This window comes from Lissotriton vulgaris, chromosome 1_1 (genome assembly GCF_964263255.1).
Source record: "Lissotriton vulgaris chromosome 1_1, aLisVul1.2, whole genome shotgun sequence".
NCBI classification, from domain to species: domain Eukaryota; kingdom Metazoa; phylum Chordata; class Amphibia; order Caudata; family Salamandridae; genus Lissotriton; species Lissotriton vulgaris.
In genome coordinates this window covers 51,659,227-51,683,856 of record NC_141685.1, presented here as the reverse complement: position 1 = coordinate 51,683,856, position 24,630 = coordinate 51,659,227, and the positions used below count along the sequence as shown (strand labels likewise).

General features: G+C 49.1%; 2 protein-coding genes across 3 annotated transcripts in view; one reads left to right on the top strand and one right to left on the bottom strand.

Annotated features, from left to right (window-relative positions):
* LOC147737208 (uncharacterized) overlaps nucleotides 1-17,757 on the bottom strand; it is a 61,319-nt gene extending 43,562 nt beyond the window's left edge. Inside the window, exons 1-2 of the mRNA XM_086919261.1 lie at nucleotides 17,604-17,757; nucleotides 5,700-5,750 (exon numbers count right to left, since the gene is read on the bottom strand). The gene's annotated coding sequence lies outside the window, so the exon portion shown is untranslated. The remainder of the gene's footprint in view (nucleotides 1-5,699; nucleotides 5,751-17,603) is intronic.
* A 16-nt stretch (nucleotides 17,758-17,773) lies between these two features.
* LOC147737207 (uncharacterized) overlaps nucleotides 17,774-24,630 on the top strand; it is a 33,518-nt gene continuing 26,661 nt past the window's right edge. The window contains exon 1 of one of the 2 annotated variants that reach the window (XM_086919178.1): nucleotides 17,774-18,358. The gene's annotated coding sequence lies outside the window, so the exon portion shown is untranslated. Of the gene's footprint in view, nucleotides 18,402-24,630 lie in introns of both variants that reach the window. The other variant, XM_086919169.1, reaches the window with a different exon arrangement.

Here is a 24,630-nt window from a genome sequence, read left to right as displayed (position 1 = left end):
AACGGTTGAAAACTAGTATAACAGAGGAATATATTGAGAAATTAAAGCAAACCCAGCAGGCTATTCCTGTAGAAGAAATTCAATTAAGAAATGGATTTACCTAGTTTGAATCCACCATAGGCAAGCTGGTGGACACCTTAAGACATTTTAAATTAAGAAAGGCAGGGCCTGGGAGCCATAGTGTTAATAAAAATGTGAACACCTTGTTTGACGGTGAATGCCGGGTAGCCAAGGCACAGATCAGGCAGAAGACGAGAAGATTAAGGGTCAGGTTTAATCTGGAATTATCTCTGCCCCTCCAGTTACTAAGGTTAAAATACAAAACACTCATTCAGAACAAAAAAAACTATAAAGATAAGTGCTGGGCAAATATGTTGGAGGTCATTGAAACTAGAGATGTCAAATGATTTTGGAAATTAGTTCAAGAAAGTGTGGGTAGAAAAGCAGGTTCTCTAGACTGTATGGTCCCTGAAGATGAATGGGTGGGCTACCTGGGAGAAATATATGGGAAATGGCCTATACAAGAAGAGTCAAGGATGCCAGTTTGGCCACAGCTGAGGGTTGACATAAAAGAAGACTTTACCTCAAGCTATATAAAGAAAATTATAGCAAGTTTGAAGCTTACCGGCGCTGCAGGCCCAGATATTCTTCCGGCAGTGATAATAAAGATTAGACCAGATTGGTGGGCTGAGTTTTTTGTAATCTTGGAAACAGGAATTGTACCAGAAAGCTGGAGGGGTGCAATTATAAGACCAATACATAAGAAGGGCGACCTAAAACTACCGAAGAACTATAGGTTAATAAATCTCCTAGACATATGGGAAAAAGTCTTTGCAAAAGCCATATTGAGTTTACTTAAAGATTGGGCAGAGGAAAACCAGATTATACCCCAGAACAGGGGAGGTTTAAAACAGGCCACTCCACAATTGACCATTGCTTTGCTCTCTGAGCCATAGCGCGGAAGTCAATTGAAACGCGGGGAAGTTTATTCTGCTGTTTTGTGGACTTCCGTGCAGCTTTCGATCTGGTGGAACGGGAGCTGTTGTGGGAGGCCTTAACTAGCTACTATATCCCAAAAGATTTGTTAAGTCTGATTCAAATACTCCATACTAAGGACTGGGCGAGATAATTCTTGATATATATGGAAGTTTATCTGGGAGCATTGAGATTGGAAATGGGTTGCGGCAGGGATGTGTATTGGCCCCCCCTGCTGTTTTCCTTGTTCCGTAGGAGTAGGCGAGAACACCAAAATATCACAGGGGTGTAAAAATGAAATACAGAATAGCAAATTAAAATGCGCACGAGAGACTAGGGGGATCATGAAGGAGCTATGTGGTATGATGATGGTTAAACTGTGCCCCATCACCTATACGATTAGTATTGATAAGAAAGTACTTAGAATGTTGGGGAAGGAAATATCTAAGGCACAGGACCAAAATCACCTCGCTAATAAGATCTCAGTGCTCTTTATGATTGACACAGGGAAAAATGAACAATGTTCTCCCTACATTGATAGGTTACCTGATTGTCAATTAGTGCTATGGAAATAATGTGGTAAAAAGCTCAATGATTGATAAGAAGGGAAGATGCATTTGCACTGTGGGAACCTCATGTGACTTGTTACATATTTTATTAGATTGCCTGAAGTTTCTAGATGTACGAATTATGTTTTTAAAACCGACATTTAAGAAATATGATATTAAATCTAGGACCCAGGCTATAACTTTGGTGACGGCAATGATCCATTTAGATATTGCCGCTGCTATTGGGAAATGTATGCAAAGAGTGAAGGCACTTATCTCTGTCCTTTTCAATGAGTTTTAGTAAAATAATTTTACCTTAGTGGGGCAACGGAGGGTTTTATAAGTGCATGCGTTTTACGATCGATTTTAGCGTATTTAATTATGTGTACTTTGTATGTGTGGTTGTGTGTGTGTGGTTGTGTGTGTGCGGTTGTGTGTGTGGTTGTCTGTGTGGTTGTATGTGTAGTTGTCTGTGTGGTTGTCTGTGTGGTTGTCTGTGTGGTTGTGTGTGTGGTTGTGTGTATGTGTGTGTGGTTGTGTGTGTGGTTGTATGTGTGTTTGTGGTTGTGTGTGTGGTTGTGTGTGTGGTTGTGTGTGTTGGGATTGTGGTTAAGTGGGTGGCTGTGTGTGTGGTTGTGTGTGTGCTTATGGTTGGTTGTGTGTGGTTGTGTGTGTGGTTGTGCGTGTGGTCGTGCGTGTGGTTGTGTGTGTGTGGTTGTGGGTGTGGTTGTGTGTGTGTCTGGTTGTGTGAGTCTGGTTGTGTGTGTGGTTGTGTGTGTGGTTGTGCATGTGGTTGTGCGTGTGGTTGTGTGTGTGTGGTTGTGGGTGTGTGGTTGTGGGTGTGGTTGTGTGTGTCTGGTTGTGTGAGTCTAGTTGTGTGTGGTGGTTGTGTGAAGTTGTGTGTGGGTGTGGTTGTCTGTGTGGTTGTGTGTTTGTGTGTGGTTGTTGTTGTGTGTGTGGTTGGGTGTGGTGTGTATGTGGTTGTGTGTATGTGTGTGTGTGTGTGTGGTTGTATGTGTGTTTGTGGTTGTGTGTGTGGTTGTGTGTGGTTGTGTGTGTGTAGTTGTGTGTGTTGTGTTTGTGGGTGTGGATTTGTGTGTGTGGTTGTGTGTGTGTGGTTGTGTGTGTGTGTGGTTGTGTGTGTGTGTGTGGTTGTGGGTGTCTGGTTGTGTGTGGGTGTGGTTCTGTGTGGTTGTGTGTGTGGTTGTGGTTCTGTGGTTTTGGTTCTGTGTGGGTTTGGGAGTGGTGTGTGTGGTTGTGTGTGTGTGTGTGTGGTTGTGTGTGTGGTTGTATGTGTGGTTGTATGTGTGGTTGTGTGTGTGGTTGTGAGTGGTTGTATGTGGTTGTGTGTGTGTGGTTGTGTGTGTGTGTGGTTGTGTGTGTGTGGTTGTGTGTGTGATGGTGTGTGGTTGTGTGTGTAGTTGTGTTGTGTGTGGTTGTATGTGTGCTTGTGGTTGTGTGTGTGGTTGTCTGTGTTTATGTGTGTGTAGTTATGTGTGCGGTTGTGTGTGGGTGTGTGTGGTTGTGTAGTTGTGTGTGTGGTTGTGTGTGTGTGGTTGTATGTATGGTTGTGTGTGTGAGGTTGTATGTGTGGTTGTCTGTGTGGTTGTATGTGTGGTTGTGTGTGTGGTTGTGTGAGTGTGGTTGTGTGTATGTATGTATGTATGTGTCTTGTAAAGCGCACTTCTGCCCTGAGGCGTCGTGGCGCTGTAGACCGCTGGGGAACCTGTCCTTGCTATCCCTGTGAGATGGTCCCTACTGGGTATCTCCAAGGTGAACCAAGGCATCCCCGGCGAATGTGGGGGCCATTGTAGAGATGAGGCAAGCTAATGCCCAGAGTTGCCGAGTGTGATCCCTGGTTAGAGTAGGCACCGAGGCGAGAATTATCGTGTCCGCTGACCCTGGTCCACGACCCTGCCGCGTCGGGAACTGAACCCTGGTCCCGGGCCGTTCTCTGCTTCCGGGTCTGCCGCCTCTAACCAGTGAGCCACACCACTGTGTGGTTGTGTTTGTGGTTGCGTGGGTGGCTGTGTGTGTGTGGTTGTGTGTGTGCTTGTGGTTGGTTGGGTGTGGTTGTGTGTGTGTGTGGTTGTGTGTGTGTGGTTGTGTGTGATTGTGTGTGTGTGTGGTTGTGGGTGTGGTTGTGTGTGTCTGGTTGTGTGTGTGGTTGTGTGTATGTGTGTGTGTGTGGTTGTATGTGTGTTGGTGATTGTGTTTGTGGTTGTGTGTGTGGTTGTGTGTGGTTGTATGTGTGTTTGTGGTTGTGTGTGTGGCTGTGTGTGTGGTTGTGTGTGCTTGTGGTTGGTTGTGTGTGTGGTTGTGTGTGTGTGTGGCTGTGGGTGTGGTTGTGTGTGTGTGGTTGTGTCTGTGGTTGTGTGTGTCTGGTTGTGTGTGGGTGTGGTTGTGTGTGGTTGTGTGTTTGCCGTTGTGGTTGTATGTTTGTGTGTGGTTGTGTGTGGGTTTGGGTGTGGTGTGTGTGGTTGTGTGTGTGTGTGGTTGTGTGTGTGGTTGTGTGTGGTTGTATGTGGGTGTGTGTGTGTGGTTGTGTGTGATGGTGTATGGTTGTGCTTGTGTGTGTGGGTGTGTGTGTGCTTGTGTGTGTGGTTGTGTGTGTGGTTGTCTGTGTTTATGTGTGTGTAATTGTGTGTGTGGCTGTGTGTGTGGTTGTGTGGTTGTGTGTGTGGTTGTGTGTGGTTTTGTGTGTGTGTGTGTGGTTGTGTGTTTGTACATGGTTGTGTGTGTGGTTGTGTGTGTGGTTGGGTCCGGTTGTGAGTGGTTGTTTGTGTGGTTGTGTGTGTGGTTGTGTGTGGTTCTGTGTGTGTGGTTGTGTGTGTGATGTGAGGTTGAGTGTGTGGTTGTGTGTGGTTGTGTGTGTGTTTGTGATTGTGTGTGGTTGTGTGGTTGTTGTTGTGTGTATCTGTGGGTGTGGTTGTGTGTGTGTGTGTGTGTGGTTGGGTGTTTGGTTGTGTGTATCTGCGTGGTTGTGTGTGTGTGTGTGGTTGTGTGTGTGGTTGTGTGTTTGTGTGTAGTTGTGGTTGTGTGTGGGTTTGGGAGTGGTGTGTGTGTGGTTGTGTGTGTGGTTGTGTGTGGTTGTATGTGGTTGTGTGTGTGTGGTTGTGTGTGATGGTATATGGTTGTGCTTGTGTGTGTGGTTGTGTGTGTGCTTGTGTGTCTGGTTGTGTGTGTGGTTGTCTGTGTTTATGTGTGTGTAATAGTGTGTGCGGTTGTGTGTGTGGGTGTGTGTGGTTGTGTGTGTGGTTGTGTGTGTATGGCTGTGTGTGGTTTTGTGTGTGTGTGTGGTTGTGTGTTTGTACGTGGTTGTGTGTGTGGTTGTGTGTGTGGTTGGGTCCGGTTTTGTGTGGTTGTTTGTGTGGTTGTGTGTGTGATTGTGTGTGTGGTTGTGTGTGTGATGTGAGGTTGAGTGTGTGGTTGTGTGTGTGTGTGGTTGTGTGTGTGATTGTGTGTGGTTGTTGTTGTGTGTGTCTGTGGGTGTGGTTGTGTGTGTGTGTGTGGTTGGGTGTTTGGTTGTGTGTGTCTGTGTGGTTGTGTGTGTGTGTGTGGTTGTGTGTGTGATTGTGTGTGTGTGTGTGGTTGTGTGTGTATGTGTGGTTGTGGTTGTGTGTGGTTGTGGTTGTGTGTGGTTGTGGTTGTGTGTGTGTGTGGTTGTGTGGCAATGCGTGTGGTTGTGGTTATATGTGTGGTTGTGTTTATGTGGGTTACAGTAATACTAAAAGCATCTCAAAATAAAGAAACACAAACATTGAGTTTGTGGAAAGAGAAAGCACGTAGTAAGTCAGACGGGTGCAGCAAAGTATTAACACAACAACATGTTCTTTGATGTTTGATGTTCTTTGAATGAGAACATCAAAGGGGCGCCGCAAAAGTGATTGCGGGCAAAAGTGAGAGTTATCGCGGGCGCTTAATGAGCATGACGAGGTTTGCCATATGGCGCCTCTGCTCCTAAGGGCTTGCCCGCGCACATGCACTGTAGCTCCAGGCTGGCAATGGTAGCATTTTTTGAGCCCTCAATAAAAGTCTCGCCAGACCAACGCATGCGCTGAGTCAGGCGAGACCTAAAAAACTAAACAAAAAGCAACAAAACTAGAAAATGCATTTCCAAATGCTGCAAAAGAGAAACAGTTAATACAAATGAAAAATATTAAACTTTGTTGGTACCTTAGTAATGTGCTTACTTCTGGGCTTCACTCCATCTGCAGCAATAACGCTCTGAAAGGAGAAATTACTGCAGTGAGTCTCAAGAGTCTTCAGTGTTACTGGTCACAGTCACGAAGACTGTGGTGTCGGAAGATATCTTTCTCTTATTTGGCTTTATAGTTCCACCAGTCACGCCATCGCTTTTAGCAGACACGCTACTGTTTGCATCGTTACAACTTCAGGCAGACCAGCAATTCGGATATCACCACTCAAATTGGGTGAATATTTGACAAGTACGGTCTCGGCTTACCAAGTAGAACAAAAGAATCGGGTCTCATAACCATACCCATAGCCACAGTTAGCTCTGCCGCCACTTGAGCACACCCAAACACCTCAGCACTTAAGCACCAGTCCCAGCGGAGACCATCTGTGATGTCCTTGTTAACTTGCACCACTCCTGGGTCAGCACAAGCAGCATCATGGCCAGCGTCCAACACCGCTACCACAAACATTCATGAACATCCAAAACGCTCGTCACCCAAACTACACAAAAATGGCTTTCTAGATAAGCAATGTATAGTTATCAAGGACCCCTGAATACAATGAATACAGAATTCCTAGGTCAGGGAAAAACAAATAATCGAAAAACAACAACCTAGGCAATCATGATTGGAGTTCAACAATGAACATGAGAATGAATTTCAAAGGAAAGAGAGCTACCAGTAAGTTCAGATTCTGATATTTATTAACATATATGTTTAAAAAACGAGAAATGACATAAATCTCATATACATAAAAATAATAACAAATCAGTTAATCAATATACATAAAAACGTTTCATAGGAACTGTATGTAATTATTTTCATTTTTGTATTTTTAACCTTTTATTATAGAACATATGTGGCTTCTCCAGAGGAAGGCGATGGTCGCCGAAACGCGCGTCGAGAATTATTAAGCCATTTCTTTTGTTTTAATGAATTTTTGTAAAGAGTTTATAAGTATGCATTATATTGATCTGAAACGTTATGTATATTGATTAACTGATTTGTTATTATTTTTATGTATATGAGATTTATGTCTTTTCTCGTTTTTTAAACATATATGTTAATAAATATCAGAATCTGAACTTACTGGTAGCTCTCTTTCCTTTGAAATTCTCATGTTCATTGTTGAACTCCAATCATGATTGCCTAGGTTGTTGTTTTTCTAGATAAGCAACCAGCCCTGTAGTTTCTGTCTCAGTGTACTAATTTAATGCCAAAGTTGTAATTTTAAAAACAGCCTTAGCAATCTTACAGGGGCATTACTGACACCATTAAGGGTTCAAACCAAAGGGCTGTGGTCTGTGAACTGTAAAAGATCAATGCCCCCATATCTTTTCTGGACAATAAAAACTGGTGAAACCATTCAGAGGAATTGGTGACATCATAAATCCAGAGGGCAGTAAGGTCACTCCGCTTCCTCTGGGTCGTTGAGCGCTGATTTTGGAGCTGGCGGGCCGCTCAAGCATCTTGGACCCACCGAGTGGAAATCCTCAAGATGGCCGCCGCCGCCGCGCGGAGTCCCGATCCTTTGCCAATCCACTGTCCGTGACCGGTCCCGCTTGCCTGTAGTGGGAGTTACTTGTGTGGCGAGCTCCCCCCCCTCCTGATCGAATCGCCGCTTCCCCTACGTGACCCGCAGGCACCGAGTCTGCTGCTCTATACAGCCGGGGAGAGACGGTGGAGGACTGGCACTGTCGTCCTGGGCTGGCTGGCTCTCCCGAGGTGGAGCCAAGGTGTTTGAGATACTGCAGCTCTGCGAGGGGTTTTAGTGCTCGCTGGCCGCCTGTAACGCTCCTGCGGACCCTGCTGGATCCTCCTTGTTGCTCCTGAGGCCTGGCCTGACGTGTCTGGAGCTGTTGGACCTCGCCCACGGTGCAGAGTACTGGTGCAGTTGAACCTCTGTTGGTCCTGGGGCCCGGTCTGGCATTGTCTACGCCAGGGGCTCTCAGCAGCGGTGTGTGTGGTGGGCCGTGGTGGTCCCTTGTTGCCCTTGGAACCAGCCTGAGGTGTGGCGTTCTTCGGTCGCCCCCTGGGCCCCAGACTGACGTCGTTGACCCCAGGGGCCTCTGTCTGAATCCATGTGGGGAAGACCTGTCTACGCCCCTGCTGTGCCCTGCGACCTGGACCGCTGCTGCAGGTGCTGCAGGTACTGCAGGTCGTCGTCTGCTGGATGGTGCGCTCCTGTGAACCTGCCTGCAGATAAGGAGTGGGGGGTGCGGTGGTACCTGGTCCAGGGATGTGGGTCGGTTGTCAGTTGGGCAGCAGGGGGGATGAGGGGGGCCCCCTTGGTTGGTGCGGCTCCTCTGTCCCCACCTCTTCCACCGCTCCCCGCTCCTGGCGGGTCACCTAGGACTTGATGGTAGGGGGAACCAACCCCTTTTATGTAGTGATGGTGGCGGCGTAGCCCGCTGGGCTTCTCCTCTCGGGCGTGGGCGTGAGCGCTTCGGCCGCTATTTCGGGCGGCGGTGTCCCTCTGAGGGTTATAGACGGAGGTCTGGTGGCTCCCTTGGGGCTATGACTGTAGCCTAGTGAAGCAGGACTTGCGGGACTCCCAATCCTCCCCTTGGGTCACCAGCATACCCCTGGGAACAACTGCCCGCATCGACCACCCAGTCCGGGACCCGGTGCCCTTCCTGGATCTCCTCGTCTGCTGTGAGTTGTTGCCCCGGCGGAACGGTCTGTGGCTCTGGCGGAAGGGTACCAGCACACGGCCCTTGACCACGACCCTCTCCTCTACCCCTCTCCGCTGGCAGCACCTCTTGAGAAGCGGATTGGGCCATCCCGGGTCTTCGCACCGGCTGCTTGCTCCAGACAGCTCCCTAGCTCACCTCCGTTGCTTCGTCGGCCTCCCATTTGTAATAGTTTGCGGTCTAGTGTTTGCACCCTCATGCACCCACACATCCGCAGGCCAGGCGTGGCCTGCGGGGAAGTAATAAAAGGGGGACGCCTGCATGGAGGCGTCACTTCCGGTCAATACTACGAACTGTCAGTGAGTCATTTGCTGCCGCAGCGCGCGTCTGCCCTGTGACCTATCTAAGTGACTATAGGTATTTACCCCCACCAAGGAACAGAACACTGGCGACGGAGGATGGGATGCTAGCAAGCACCCCTGGCGCCCACAAGACGGAGAAAACAAGGGTTCGTACCTGAGCCCTGCAGGAGTGGTGCACTGAAGCCGCGCGTCGATGCTGACACCAGAGGTGTCCCGTGGCGAAGCACCCGCCCGAGAGGAGTCCCCTCCCCACCGGTAAGTAGGAGGCATCAGGAGCGGCAAGACGGCCCGGCTGGGAAGGTCCCGAAAGAGCGGGAAAACAGGCTGTGGGTCAGAAGACGCCTCTCGCTGACAGGAAGGGCGCGCATGCGCACAAGAAAATGCGGCCTACCACAGACACGCGAACTGCGTGAGGTAGCGGTGAAGGAACGCTGAGGCCCAGGACACAGGGAAACGAGGGGCAAAACACCCGCGCGAGTGAAGTAGCCAGGAAAAAAAAAACATTGGCAGCCCCAAGAAAATACGAGAAACTTTTACACTGGTAAAACAGGCATTGGTAGCTACAAGGAGCACAACCACCAGAAAAGGCCTAACAATCATTGGCAGCCATAAGATAACACTTGGGACTATTGCATATGTTCAACAAGCATTGGCAGCTACAAAGAGTTCCCAATCACAAGACAAAGCCCAACAACCATTGATAGTCACAAGTAACACAAGGGACTATCAACCCAACACGGGTGGCCACCGGAGCAAAAAGAAAGGAGGGAGGACAACCCCTGACAACTAGCCATGGTGGACGAGGAAGCGCCCGCTGCCCAGATACATGTCCCTTATCAACATGCTGCGTCTGGGGTACTACCACCCTTTAGCGAAATGGAGGACCCGTCCACTGCATCCCGCGCTGGAAAATATGGTTAGAGCGACTAGAGAACTATTTTATGGATAATGCCGTCAAGAGGTCTTTGCTACTCCACTATGCCGGAAATGAAATATTTAAATTGTTCAAACACCTATCAAATACCGGCGCTGCAGGATACTATGACGCAGCAGTAAATGCCCTCAACGGTCATTTTGACCGGCAACTAAATCTTGACTTCGAGAGCTTTAAGCTGGGGCAAGCAAGACAAAGGGAGGGCGAGTCCATGGACCAGTTCTATGCTCGAGTGACGGAGCTCGCCAGCACCTGCAAGGATAAAGATCAACCCAAAGCTATACGGTGACAGCTAATTCAAGGGTGCATGGACAAAACGCTACGAGCGCTAATCCTATGGAAACCAGGGATCACATTAGAAGACATTCTAATCCTAGCCAGGTCGCATGACCTTTCAGTGGTTAGGGCCACCGCAATGGATCAAGAGTTCAACAAACCTCAAGGAAAAACCGACACAATCAAGACTGAACGAGCTTGTTGGACATGGCCTTGTGGCGTGGTCCCACTCCCGCAACACGGCCCCCACCGGACAGCCCAGATCCGTACCCAGAAACCACCAGCTGCCCTGGCCATGCCCGGCCAACCATCCCCGACCCACAATTGGCCTGTACCCGGCCACCCTTCCAGCCTGCGCGCCCCGAACCCACAAGGCCCCATAAACCCCCTGGCAGCCATCTTCCCTTCCCGGGATCCCTGACCACGTGGGCATCACATAACCCTAGCCCCAGCGCAGCGTAGGCTCCAGACATGCCAGCCCCCGTTGGGAGGGTGAGGGCTCCCCTAGTGAGCGAAGACAAGGAGTTTCGGTGACACCTGGCTGAACATCTTCGCACAGTGATAGATGCAGGACAGACGGCGGCGCTTGTATTATTAGATCTAAGCGCCGCCTTTGATACTGTCTCTCGTCCCATCCTGTTGCATCGCCTGGAGGAGATAGGAGTGGGGGGATCTGCCCTCCAGTGGTTCCGGTCCTTCCTCGATGGTCGTTTCTTCAGCGTTGCGGTACCACCGTTCCAGTCCAAGTTCCATCCTCTGAAACAGGGAGTGCCGCAGGGATCCTCGCTGAGCCCCACGTTGTTTAATCTATACGTGAGACCGCTGGCTAAGGTTGTCAGGCAGTGGGGTATGACCATGGTGTCATATGCCGATGACACCCAGCTAGCGGTTACGATCAGCGGGGATGCGGACCAGGATGTCCCCAGGTTTCAGAGTGGACTTAGGGCGGTGGCAAGCTGGATGAAGGCCAACTGTCTCCAGCTCAACGCGAAGAAAACCGAGATCATGATCGTCGATAGAAGGGCGGATCTCTGGGGGGATAGGTGGTGGCCTTCGGAGCTTGGGTCGGCCCCTCTTCCGGAGACGGAATTGAAAAACTTGGGAGTGTGGATGGATCCCACTCTCAGTTTTGTGGGGCACACGAAGAACACGGCTGCCTGCTGTTCTTGGAACTGAACCATCGGAGCCCTGCTTACTTCGTCGCGCCTCGAGCTTGAATCTTGAAGACCTCTACCGAACTCTCTGAGCCCTGCTGATGTGGTCGCGGCTCCTCCTGAACACCTCCAGAGCGAGCCCTGCTGACGCTGTCGCGGCTCGAGGAATATCCTAGTCCGGCTGGACTAGTGAAGCTACCACCCCGAGAGAATCCTCAACAAGTGAGTAGGCCCTCCAGGACAACTACCACCTTCCGTATCCCCCCGGCTCGAGGATTGAGAGCTGTGCGCAGGGTACGCTACGTTCTGGCCTACCAACACTGAGACTGTCCCGCTACCCCCTCCCTAAAGGCTTGAGAATCTCTGCGATCTTTCGATCATTGTGTATACGTGTGATATTACTTTTCCTCGTTTTTATAAAGAAGTTGAGAACTAATCCCTCGGTGTAGTGTCTGTTCATAAGGTCTGTGTGGTCCTCGTGTGTACGATTCACTACTGAGGTCCTCCCCGGTGGGGATCCCCCCAAGGCTCGGCTTTATAAGTGGGAGAGGTGGGTCACGGAGGAGTTGGGTAGACCTAACCCGGCCTCTGGGATCACCCCTTCTAACAGAGCTGACGCAGTGAAGACACAGACGCGAGGTCGCTACTCCAAAGAGACCAAGAGGGAGGGTCCTCGAACAAAATGGGGATACTGTGGACACGACTGCCCTGCCCAAGGGAAAATATGTGCACATTGTGGGATTCCAAACCATTTTGCATCGGGAGCCCAATGGAATCCAGGGAGGTATCTACCAACCGTAGGCGACGAATCGTCAGACTCGGAGGACGAAGAGGTACATATCATCTCTTTTGCACGAGAGTTGAAGCAACGCCGGCGACCACAGCCCACGTGCATCGTCCAGATGGGGGGAAATGAAGTCAAGGCGGTGATCGACACGGGAGCCACAGTAAATGTTATGGGTTTGCAACAATTCAAAAAACTGCGTCCCCGTCCGTCGATACTGCCGTCCAAAACCCGAATCTTCGCCTATGGAGCGGATACTCCACTTCCCCTAAAAGGGAAAATTACGGTCCCCATCAAAGCGGATGAACAGGAAGTAATGGCGACCATTCATGTAATTGATCGAGAGGCCGACACACTTCTGAGCAGCCACACGGCCGAGGACCTCAAACTGATAGCTTTTGCTAACCGGATCCGAGATCATCAGGTAGATTAACTTTTAGGACAATTTCCCGAACTCTTCACGGGACTGGGCTGCATCAAATGCAAGCCAGTGAGATTGCATATTGACAAGACGGTGACACCCATCGCATTACGACATCGCCGGATTCCTTTCCACTTGAGGCCACTGGTGGGAAAAGAACTAGAAAAGCTGGAAGACCAAGGGGTCATTGAAAAGGTCTCAGGACCTACCCCATGGGTGTCCCCAAGGGTGATCGTGGAGAAACCCAGGCAACCAGGATCGATTCGTCTGTGCATTGATATGCGACTACCAAATAAGGCGATCAGAAGGGAACATCACCTAACGCCCACCATGGACGACATCATCGCAGACGTGAATGGGTCGAGGTGGTTTTCTAAAATTGACCTAAATGCAGGATACCACCAGCTGCCCCTGGCCGAGGAAAGTCGTTTCATTACCACATTCAGCACCCACCTTGGGCTATGGCGCTATAAACGTTTACATTTTGGCATCTCCTCAGCGGCGGAGGTATTCCAGAACACTATCAGAGAGCTGATGTCCGGTCTACCCTGTGTCATCAATGTCAGCGATGACATTCTTATCCATTCCAAAACTGCGACGGAACACCACAAACATCTCTGAGATACACTGAGAAGATTGCGTGACTATGGGGCAACACTTCACAAAGAGAAATGCCACTTTTTCCAATCCACAATCGAGTTCTTTGGCTATGTTTTCAGCCAGGATGGTATCCAGGTGGACCCCAGGAAATCTAAGGCAATCAAGAATACCCCAGCCCCGCAATCCCAGACGGAAGTTAGGAGTTTCCTAGGCATGGCCACTTATTGTGGCCGTTTCATACCCGGCCTAGCCACATGTATTGAGCCGCTACAGGCACTGACCAAGACTGACACTGCATGGCATTGGGGACCGAAAGAGGACGAAGCTTTTCGAGGGATAAAGGACACCCTGTTAGAAAAAGCTACCCTGACTTACTTTGACCCTGACAAGCGGACAGAAGTATTGGTCGATGCCAGTCCGTAGGATTGGGTGCGGTACTAACCCAAGAACAAGAACCCGGCCAATGGACGGCCCTAGCTTTTGCCAGCAAGGCTCTCACCCCTACAGAGACCAGATATGCGCAAATTGAACGGGAGTTCCTCGCTATCAAATGGGCATGCGGTCACTTCCACCTATCCCTGAGGGGCCACGCATTTGTCATGGTCACCGACCATCAGCCACTGGTATCCCTTTTCAAAGGGACGGCCCCACACCCACCTCCGCGCATAGAACGATGGGTGATCCAACTACAACCCTATGAGATGGAGGTAATATACCGCCCGGGTGCCAAAAACCCAGCGGACCTCCTCTGCTGCCATCCGGATGAACAAAGCCAAAAGGGGGACGATGGGGAATGTGACGAATTTGCCCAGTGGGTGGCGCTTACCTCGTGCCCCCAAAGCATGACCCTGGACAAGATCAAGGAAGCAGCTGCCACTGACGCAGTGTACGCCCGGACATTGAGAGCCGTACAGGAGGGATCATGGGCTGAATATCTTCGTCACACCAACTCATGGGTCACGGAAGACAAAAAGGCACTCACGAAAATGTGGCGGATTCGACTTGAGCTGAGTGCCACCGCAGATAACATCTTGCTGCGAGGATCTCGACTAGTCATCCTACAGTCCCTGAGGCACTGGGCGGTACAACTTGCCCATGGAGGGCACCAGGGGATCACAAAAATGAAGACGAGAATGAGGGAAAAGATGTGGTTCCCGGACCTGGAAGCGATGGTGGAAGAGTATGTGCGAGGATGCATGCCCTGCCAATTGACAAGTGACCCAGACAGGCCCCAACCTGTCATCACCGAAAAAGCCTGCTCAACACCATGGACCAAAGTGAGTGTAGATTTTGGGAGCTTCCCGGGGGAAGGACACACCCTGGTAATCCTGGACGCTTATTCAAAATACCCAGTGGTAGAAAAGGTGGCCTCTACCGCTTTCAGTCATGTTGGACCAGCGCTAGAGAGGGTTTTCGCGATGTTTGGATACCCGCAGGAGGTGCGCAGCGATAACGGCCCTCCATTTCAAGGAACTGATTTTGCCACCTTCCTCCAGCAGCGGGGAATCCATCACTGGCGCATAATACCCCAATGGCCTCAAGCCAATGGAGACGTGGAAAGATTTATGCGCACACTTAACAAGACTTTTCGCATGGCCCTGGCAGAGCATGCTAACCCCAAACAGAGGCTGCATGAGTTCTTGCGGGAGTATCGAAGCACTCTCCACTGCACCACTCAGAGGAGTCCCTGGAGCCTCATGTTTCAGGGATCTCGACGAGATCTCCTCCCTAGCAGACCAGGGGTAACACCAGCCCCAGCTATCCATGAGGAAGCTCAGGAGAGGAGGAGACAAGGCAACCAGCGAGCCAGCTGTCGCCGAGGAGCAACTGTGAAGAAAATGAAACCAGGAACCCCAGTCATCTTAAAGAACAGACGCCCTGGGGGAAAATTCCAAACCCGGTTTGAACTAGGTACCTGGACAGTCACGTCAACCAAGGGAACCATGGTGACGGTACGGAAGGGTAAAGAAGAAGTGGCACGAAACACCTCATGGTTCAGAAAAGTATCACCGACCAATGAGTGGAGAACCACCCCAGAAAACCTGCAGCCTGATGGGAACATAGTCACGGAAAATGAAGACGGAACTTCAGGAGCAGAACGGCCACTAGAAGCTGGTGAAACCACAGGCCCGCCGACATCTGATGTCCCCACCAGTAGCCCCAAACAAGATGTCAGGAGTGGGGATGTCCGGTCGCAGAGGTACGGATTGAGACCCAATCCGCGACCAAGCCAGAGACTCAGAGACTGAGAGAGCCTGCTTGCTGAGACCCTGAACTCCCACCAAAGGGACACGCAAGTATCATGCATGATTCCCTTTTGCCTCATTGAATGTAATATGTTTGGACTTTCATGTTTTGGTTAAAACAAAAAAAAAGTTATAGTTGGATAGGGATGTAATAGTTTGCGGTCTAGTGTTTGCACCCTCATGCACCCACACATCCGCAGGCCAGGCGTGGCCTGCGGGGAAGTAATAAAAGGGGGACGCCTGCATGGAGGCGTCACTTCCGGTCAATACTACAAACTGTCAGTGAGTAATTTGCTGCCGCTGCGCGCGTTTGTCCTGTGACCTATCTAAGTGACTATAGGTATTTACCCCCACCAAGGAACAGAACACCATTGTGGGGTCCGGTTGGGGGGGTCTTTGGGACCCCGTGCCTCCACGGGGGCCGAACATGGGCAGAACGGACAGATCGGCGAAGGTCCCCGCCACCCAGACAAAAATGGACCGCTTCACCACCCTGGATGTGGGGGCAACCTTCTCTTTGATAATAATGTCATGCATGTTCCTAGTGCTGCAGAGGCCAGGGCTTCACAGCGCTTCAATCCATGCTCCTGGTCTCCAATGCATCCTCGAGGTCACACACAGACCCTGCAGGGATCCCCTTCAGCTTCCACAGCCCTCAGTGCAGCTCCCTCTGCTGGTGCAGCTGCATTGATGCTCTTCATTCAACGTGTGGACATTAGGGTTACCAACTGGCATTGGTGCAAATTCAGGACGGTGAGTGTAAAAATTCAGGACAAAAGGTCGAAATTCAGGACACAAATTCAGGACAGGAGGTCAAAATTCAGGACAAAACTTCAGGACAATTGGATACGTTTTACAGACACATCAGAGGTCGCGCAATAGTATAGAAGTAAGCCCAGCCATATCCAAACATATTCAACAATTTGCAAACCTATCCACCATGCATCCTTCCATCTATCATTTCACTCATCCATCCCTCCATCCACCCTTTCACTCATCCATCCATTATCCATCCATCCACGCTTTCACCCTATCCATCTGTACACTCATCCATCCACTCTTCCACCCATCCATCCATCCACTCATCAATCTAGCCATTTACCCTTTCTCCCATCCAGCCATCCTTTCACCTACTCATCCATCCACTCCCCCTTCACCCATTCACCCTTTTAGTCATCCATCCATCCTCCCTTTCTCTCTCCATCAACCCTTTCACTTAGCCATCCTTCCTTCCATCCATCCACCCACTCATCCATCTACTAATCCACTCATGAATCCATCCATTGACCCTATCACTCATCCATCCTTTCTCTCATCCATTTATCCTTTCACTCTTTCACTCATCTATTTATCCTTGTGTCCATCTACCCTCCCTTTCACTCACTCATCCATCCTTGCATCAACCCTTTCACTCATTCGTCCATCCATTCACCCTTGCATTTATCAATTCATCATCCCATCCATCATGTCACTCATCCATCCACCCACTCACTCACTCATCATCCACCTTTTCACTCATCCATGTTTTCACTCACCCATCCACCCTTTTACCCATCCAGCTACCCTTCCACCCATACATCCAGCTATTTCCCTTTTCTCTTTTCCATCCTTCCACTCACTCATCAATCCATCCATCCTCTCTCATTATCCATCTATTCAATCTTTCATTCATCCATTCACCCTTTCACTAATTCATCCAGCCATCCACCCATCCCTTCGCTTACTCACTCGCCCACCTTTTCATATTAATTTTGAGCTGAGCCATTTTGCCAAGAGGCCCCTCAAGAACTTCATCCTCGCTGCAGGAGCCATTCCAGGACTGGGACAGAAGCCACCCAGGGCAGAGACAGGATCGACCACCTTTGGTATTGTTAATCTATGTGGGTGCGATTGTGCCACTTCTTTATTTTATTAAATTAAGACTGCATGTTTGAAGAACCGAGGTTTGTTCTCAATGTAGTGACAACATTTTAGCTCTGTGAAGAGAACCAGTGCTGCGCCGTCGTGTAATCAGGGCCGGTTCTAGGATGTTTGGGGCCCTGGCCAGAAAGGAAATGTGTGAAATTGCAGAGACATGGGGCATTCAGGGCTGTTTGCATCTGAATAGAGGCCCCTGCTCCTGAAGCGGCAGCCCCTCCCTCTCAGTCACCTTCAAGCACCTCTTAACGGGTCATCAAGGGCTGAAGGTGTGAGGGTTGCCACCCCGCTGTGCCTCTCCAATAATGCTGGTTTCTGAGCTTTGGAACAGAGTCAAGAAGGGAGGTGGGTGCAAGCTGTGCCGGCTGGCTGTAGGGTAGTGCGACCGGTGCCTGTGGTTAAAATTACGGACAAATGGCGTCCGTTAAAGAATCCTTCACGGACAACGGACAGACGGCCGAAATTACGGACTGTCCGTGAAATTTACGGACGGTTGGTCACCCTAACAGTGGACATTGGAAGTTACATGCAGCGCGCGGGGTCAGAGGCCTCCTCACCTCTCCTTGTGCACCGCTCCGTGGGGCTGCAGGGCCTGGGGGAGAGGTGGGGGCAGCCTGTGAGGAGTGTGTGGGGCCCGGTGTGTTATTCCCCCCGGGGTGGCGCGCGCGCGAACTAAACATCCATCACATCAGGACCGCGCGTCACAGCTGCGCATGTGCAGAGCGAAGACACTACTTCCTGGCGCCGAATTAGGCCCTTGCACGGAGTATAGACTGTGAACTGCCCTGAACAGAGGACGCTCAGCCTCACTGCGCCTGCGCGGAGGAAAGACACTCCCCCGCACAGAGGAGCCGAACCGGGGAGCTTTGCACTTGAATACATCTCAGCTCGTGCTCCCTGGCGCGAGGCAGCTGTTGTCTCTCATTCATTGTGCCCCCGCGCAGGCCTGAGCTGGCGCTGAGCTGTCGCCCTTTACTGTGCTGTGAACGAAAGAAATACATCTTTCTTACATTCTATCTGCCCTCAGTGCATGCGCAATTGTTCATCCATCAGGCTTTCTTTAACCCGCGTTCCGTGGCAGGAGGCTCTATCTGTCCTCAGCGCATGCGCAGTTAATCCAAGGTTTCTTTAATCTGCACGGTGGAAAGCAGTGTCTATCCCCCGCGCATGCGCAGTTGTCCATCACCGGCCCCCTTTTAACCCTGCGCTCATGGTTCAGTCCTGGAGCACAGCACCCAAACTACCTCACGAAACCCCAGGAGAGGCCCGACCCCAGCAGGGTGCACAGCACCCACATTGAACCCCGGGAGAGGCCCGACTCCAGCAGGGTGCACAGCACCCACATTGAACCCCAGGTGAGGTCCAGACCCACAGCAGGGAGCACAGGCCCCACATTGAACCCCAGGTGAGGTCCAGAGATACCAAGACTGTCTGCTGCTGGAGGTCTCGAGCCTGCTGTCCGGGATTCATTTGTTGTTGTTGTTGTTGCATCGATCGATGATTATTTTGTATCCACAATGCTCATTGGCTCTCATTGCTGGAGTTGGTCACTCTTTTGAAGGCCTCAGCAAACATTTACATGTGTTTTGCCTGAAAAGCCTGTGATGAGAAGCATAGCTGCCAAGGTTTCAGATTGCTATGTGTGACATTTTCATAACTTCAGGATAATTATGAGTGACATTTCAACAACTATGAATGACTCTTGTGAGCAAAAAAATCAAGCAATGAGGACGAGGGAAACGTATAAATATCAGAAATTAGACCTATTTGAGCAATGAGAAAGAAACGCCTGTGTGGGTAACTCATAATTATAATGAAATTATCAAAATGTCACACATAAGCTTGGCTGCTATGAAAGAGGGCGGGCATCACTTCACATGACATAGCATTGAAGACCGTGACCATTCTCCTGTTCTTGACACCAAGTCTTCTTTATTTACATATTTCATAAAAGTGATAGGAAGTATGTGTTTTATTGTATTGCCATTTGTATTGTATTGCTTCTCTTGTCAAATGCTGATCATATAATAAACTTGTGAATTTTGGATGGCACATAAGGCGAATAAGGATAAAAAGGCGGAAAAAATGCCAAAATAAAAGATAAGGAGCATGGTGAAACAAGGAGTATAAAACAAAACACTTTTATCGGGTGGTGTTTGTTGTACATGACAGGTCACTTGGAGTGGGGTGAGCAACAGAGTTAGTAAGGCTGCCACTGCATTGGCAACCTTATTCATAGGCGAATGCTGTAAGCAGGATTAATGTAAGGCTTGTGAAGTAACTACTAATACCAGCCTCAGACATCACCACTAGAAAACAATAAAATGCGAACATCTAGAAAGCAGGACTCACATGGCTCCGCTAAGAATTACCAGCAAACAAGAGCAAGGACTTGTGTTTAGACCGCCGAATCACAGGACTATACAACAGGATGTGAGAGGCCTTAACACACGGGCCTCTACCATAAATTAATTAGTCCGCTGACTTTAGGACTCTGGCCGACGCAGTCAGTAGTGGCATGGAAGCCTGATTTCTGGGCAAGCCTCATGAGAGGCTGCGACACACACACAGCGATCACAGCACGGCAGGCAGTATTACTTTAAAATGTCACACCAATAAAGTGAGCATCCACAGTGTAATGGTACGGCTCACCGAAGCTACACAGTTAACTTATTTGCGACCGCCAGTAGGAGATAGATATACACACAATCATACATACACACCTGTGGGTAAACTCTTAAAGCTGAATTCGTAATCATATATATTAGAGCAAGTGTTCGTCACAGATGAAAAACGTCTTAAACACTACTTTACAGTTAAGGTATTTGGGTGCAGTGTGTTTATTTTCTAAGCAGCCACATTGAACAGCTGCGGTGGTTGACCAAAGCCAGAGCTTGGGTCAACAACTACCGCTGTGAATGTGGCAGCAAATGAGCCACATCTGCTCCCTCTCCCATCTAGAGCCGGGTGATGATCATTAGTTCAGAGAAGAGGAAGAATGCAACAAAAAAAACGGGGATCTTTGAGGCTAACTGATAGACGTGTAAGTGGGATTAAATATAGTCAAAGCCTATTAGGTAAACGCAGCGAATCTGCTTTTATTAACTGCTCTCTGTGAGACACTACCAACAACGTGCAACCGATCACAACGCCGTAACATACAAATATAAAAAGCAACAATACTTTCTACACCTGCAAAAAAACACACAATAACTGCCATGCTTGGCCCTAATGCAGTTTGCAAAAAACGTACAAGACCATGCACTGCGTTCACTTACAAGCTGTCAGAACAAGTCAACCTTATTTTGAACGTAATACAGCCACCGGACCAAAAAAACTGTACATTCCTCCTCAGGCTCTACGGTCACCTACCATTGCAAACAAATATGCGCAGACCCTGCAGGATTCACTCGCCTCAGATTCGAGTCCATTCCTCCTCAGGCTCTACGGTCACCTACCATTGCAAACAAATATGCGCAGACCCTGCAGGATTCACTCGACTCAGATTCGAGTCCATTCCTCCTCAGGCTCTACGGTCACCTACCATTGCAAACAAATATGCGCAGACCCTGCAGGATTCACTCGACTCAGATTCAAGTCCATTCCTCCTCAGGCTCTACGGTCACCTACCATTGCAAACAAATATGCGCAGACCCTGCAGGATTCACTCAACTCAGATTCGAGTCCATTCCTCCTCAGGCTCTACGGTCACCTACCATTGAAAACAAATATGCGCAGACCCTGCAGGATTCACTCGCCTCAGATTCGAGTCCATTCTTCCTCCGGCTCTACGGTCCCCTACCATTGCAAACAAATATGCGCAGACCCTACAGGATTCACTCGACTCAGATTCGAGTCCATTCCTCCTCAGGCTCTACGGTCACCTACCATTGCAAACAAATATGCGCAGACACTGCAGGATTCATTCGACTCAGATTCGAGTCCATTCCCCCTCAGGCTCTACGGTCACCTACCATTGCAAACAAATATGCGCAGACGCTGCAGGATTCACTCGACTCAGATTCGAGTCCATTCCTCCTCAGGCTCTACGGTCACCTACCATTGCAAACAAATATGCTCAGACGCTGCAGGATTCACTCGACTCAGATTCGAGTCCATTCCTCCTCAGGCTCTAGGTCACCTACCATTGCAAAGAAATATGCGCAGACCCTGCAGGATTCACTCGACTCAGATTCGAGTCCATTCCTCCTCAGGCTCTACGGTCACCTACCATTGCAAACAAATATGCGCAGACCCTGCAGGATTCACTCGCCTCAGATTCGAGTCCATTCCTCCTCAGGCTCTACGGTCACCTACCATTGCAAACAAATATGCGCAGACACTGCAGGATTCACTCGCCTCAGATTCGAGTCCCCGACCACTTCTGACCAACCTCACTTCCTTCCTCCTGTGTCCCAGGACGTGAGGGAGCCGAGGCAGAAAGCATGTCACATCTGGATATTCCACAGCAGGAGCAACCACAGGGACTACGGCTGACACATCTGGATAATTATCTCGCCCCCCTCCCCCTCCACAGTGCCGCAGTGTGAGTGACAGCCAGGAGCAACGACTGCTAAGGGTAGGACCTGCCCCCTGTAATTGGCAGCGCACTGTGTGTCTATTTAGCTGCGGGCGCTACAGGAGATAATTACAATGCAGCCTGCCTGGAGCCAGGCACAAGACTGCACAAGCTGCCTGGGCAGATACATTGTTATTAAGCAGGGGTGCGCCACAAGCACAAGTATGTGCTTCCAAAAAGAGCCGACTGGGCGCACACGCACACTGACATTCTAATGTGCCGCAAGTGCACGCACGCACTACTTGCATCTTCAAATGACACTTGCTTTAACAAATCTCATCAAAGATCGCTCCTTCCACTGATGCACGCACATCTACGGGGAGAATATTTGAATGTGCTTTACTTAAACAAAATCTGTTCATTTAACGATGGCTCCGTGGATGCACAAGCATCAGCCAGAGCTCGCTTTGAGTGCACTTTTGAATAGTTAACAACATCCCACTTAAGGACAGCCACCGCAGATACGCATGCATACATAAATATCTAGGACAACAACAAGCACCTGTAAAGAAAATAGTTTTTGCAAGCTTGTTTTATACTCAGACTTTTGAAGATGACTGTCGGGAGTTCAGGTATTGTTGCAAGATTTGCTCCTGCTTCCGAGTAAACAACCAGAGAGGTCTCGTCCGTGGCAGAGATACATTTTCAGAGTCTCAGAGTCCTCCAGTACAATCTCTTTATTAGTTTAAAATGAGCAATAAACAGCTAGTGTGGACTCGTACTAGGGTTCGCCTGCAACACGAGTCAGAATAGAATAATATCATATCTCCTCAGAATTACAAACCTGCATAGATGGTGCCTTCAGGATGGCAATGCACAACATTGATGCGATTTTTACGCCCACTATTAGAGGGCATTATTCACTGTATATTTCCACTTCCGCTCTGATCCTTGACACAAAAACATTTTTTAATAATTAGAACGGAAACACCAGAGCAACACTACAAAAACAGTAGGAAACGATCTTGCACAGGCAACGTTTATTTGATTATATGTATTAACCCTATTTGAAATTACGGTGTATAGCACTGTACCAATGGAAACAACAGTGCAACACTAAACAAGCATTGGCATAGCCAATAGGTCTCACTTTTGGAACCTTATAAGTATTTAGTTATGAAGCACAATATCCTTGGTGCAACAGCATCAATTTGTGCATGGCTAAACACTTATAAGGTCCCAAAGGCGAGACCTATTGATTACGCCAATGCTTGTTTCAAATGACCCTAAGCTAAAAGTAGGGAGCCCTATACCAATGCCATGGTCGGATCATTATTTCATCCCGTTTACACTGGAAAATCCACAGGCTCGACACACCAGTCACAAAGTAACCGGGATTAAGATTAAATGGCCGAAATCCCTAGCTGACAACGTAAGGATTGAACTAGAGGACCAAGCCTGACAGATGACGTAGAAGAGGACAACAAGATTTGGGCTGACTGGCTTAACAAAGTTGAAGCCCAACACCCACAGAAAACCAGACAAAGTAAACTTGATGTTAGGATTAAAGCCCCATGGGTCAATGAGCAATTAATTTTGACAAAAAAATCATGTAAAAGAATGGAAAGGGTGTGGAGAAAAAACTATGATCCCGCCATCAAAAGTCAATATAAGGCAGCTATTCGACAATATCATAGGGAGATGATTCAAGCATAGACCAAATTCTTTGAAGAAAAAATTCAAGGCCTTCCTTAACTCGCGCTCCGCCGCGGGAGGCAGTGTCTGTCCTGAACGCATGCGCAGTTGTTAAATCAAGGCCTTCCTTAACTCGCGCTCCGCAGTGGGAGGCAGTGTCTGTCCTCAGCACATGCATAGTTAATCCAAGGCCTCTTTAACCCGCGTTGTGGGAAGCAGTGTCTATCCCCAGCGTATGCGCAGTTATCCATGAACAGGCCCTCTTTTAACCCACGCTCATAGTTCAGTCCTGGCCTCAGGCTCCGCAGGGCCAGCGGAGGAGGCCCGACCCACAGCAGGGACCACAGCACCCGTATTAAACCCCAGGTGAGGTCATTTATTTATTTATTTATTTATTTTGATGCTTTTTTATGAAAGCGCGGATTTTACCCGAAGGTGTCAGAGCGCTGTACAATAGAACCAATTACGTTACATGAGAGAACTGTTACAGGGAAGGAACAAACAAAGGTAGCAGGCCATAGAATCAAAACAATGCAGGCAAAAGGAACACAATAACAAACACATCCACCACAAAATGTACAAACAAAAATATACATATATATGACAAATTACAATGAGTAAAGAACTTCCTGGCGTGGTCTGAAGGAGAGAATTAGTTCTGAAAGTGTCTTTGGAATAGAAGAGATTTGAGGTCCGCTTTGAAGATCTGAATGGAGGTGATGGCACGGGGCAAAGGAGGAAGCGAGTTCCAGATTCTCACCGCATTACCTGAGAACGATTGTCTGGTGCTGGTTGGGTCTCAAGCGTGCTGTCACGGCATTCATTTTTTTTATTTTTTGTTGTCTGCATCGATCATTAGACATTATTATTTTGTATCAAAAATGTTCATTGACTCTCATTGGTGTATTTGGGTAACTATTTTGAAGGGCCTCCGCAAACGTTGTCATTTTTTTCACCTGAAAAGTCTGTGTGATGAGAAGATCACAATTTCGTTTTTGGCTTTCACCAGAGTAAACGGGGGCATCCCCGTCAATTGAAAGTAGCGCAGTTTTTTTTTGATTAAAACATTTTTTTTGCAGAGTTTTATATAGCGCAAATTTGACCCAAATCGGGTATCAGATCGCTTTACATAGCACCAGTTATGTTACATGTGGACACACATTCATTTTTGTTAGGCACAGGGAGATTAGGTGATTTGCCCAGAATCACAGGATGTTTGGCATCATTACCAAGACTCGAACCAAGATCCCCAGGTCTGAGGTCGAGCGCCCTAGCCGTTAGGCCAACTCCTCTCCCCACAGTGAAAGAACACACTCATAGTCAGCACTACCAACTGCGCTTCATTGCTACCTAGGCTTGGGCATGCACAG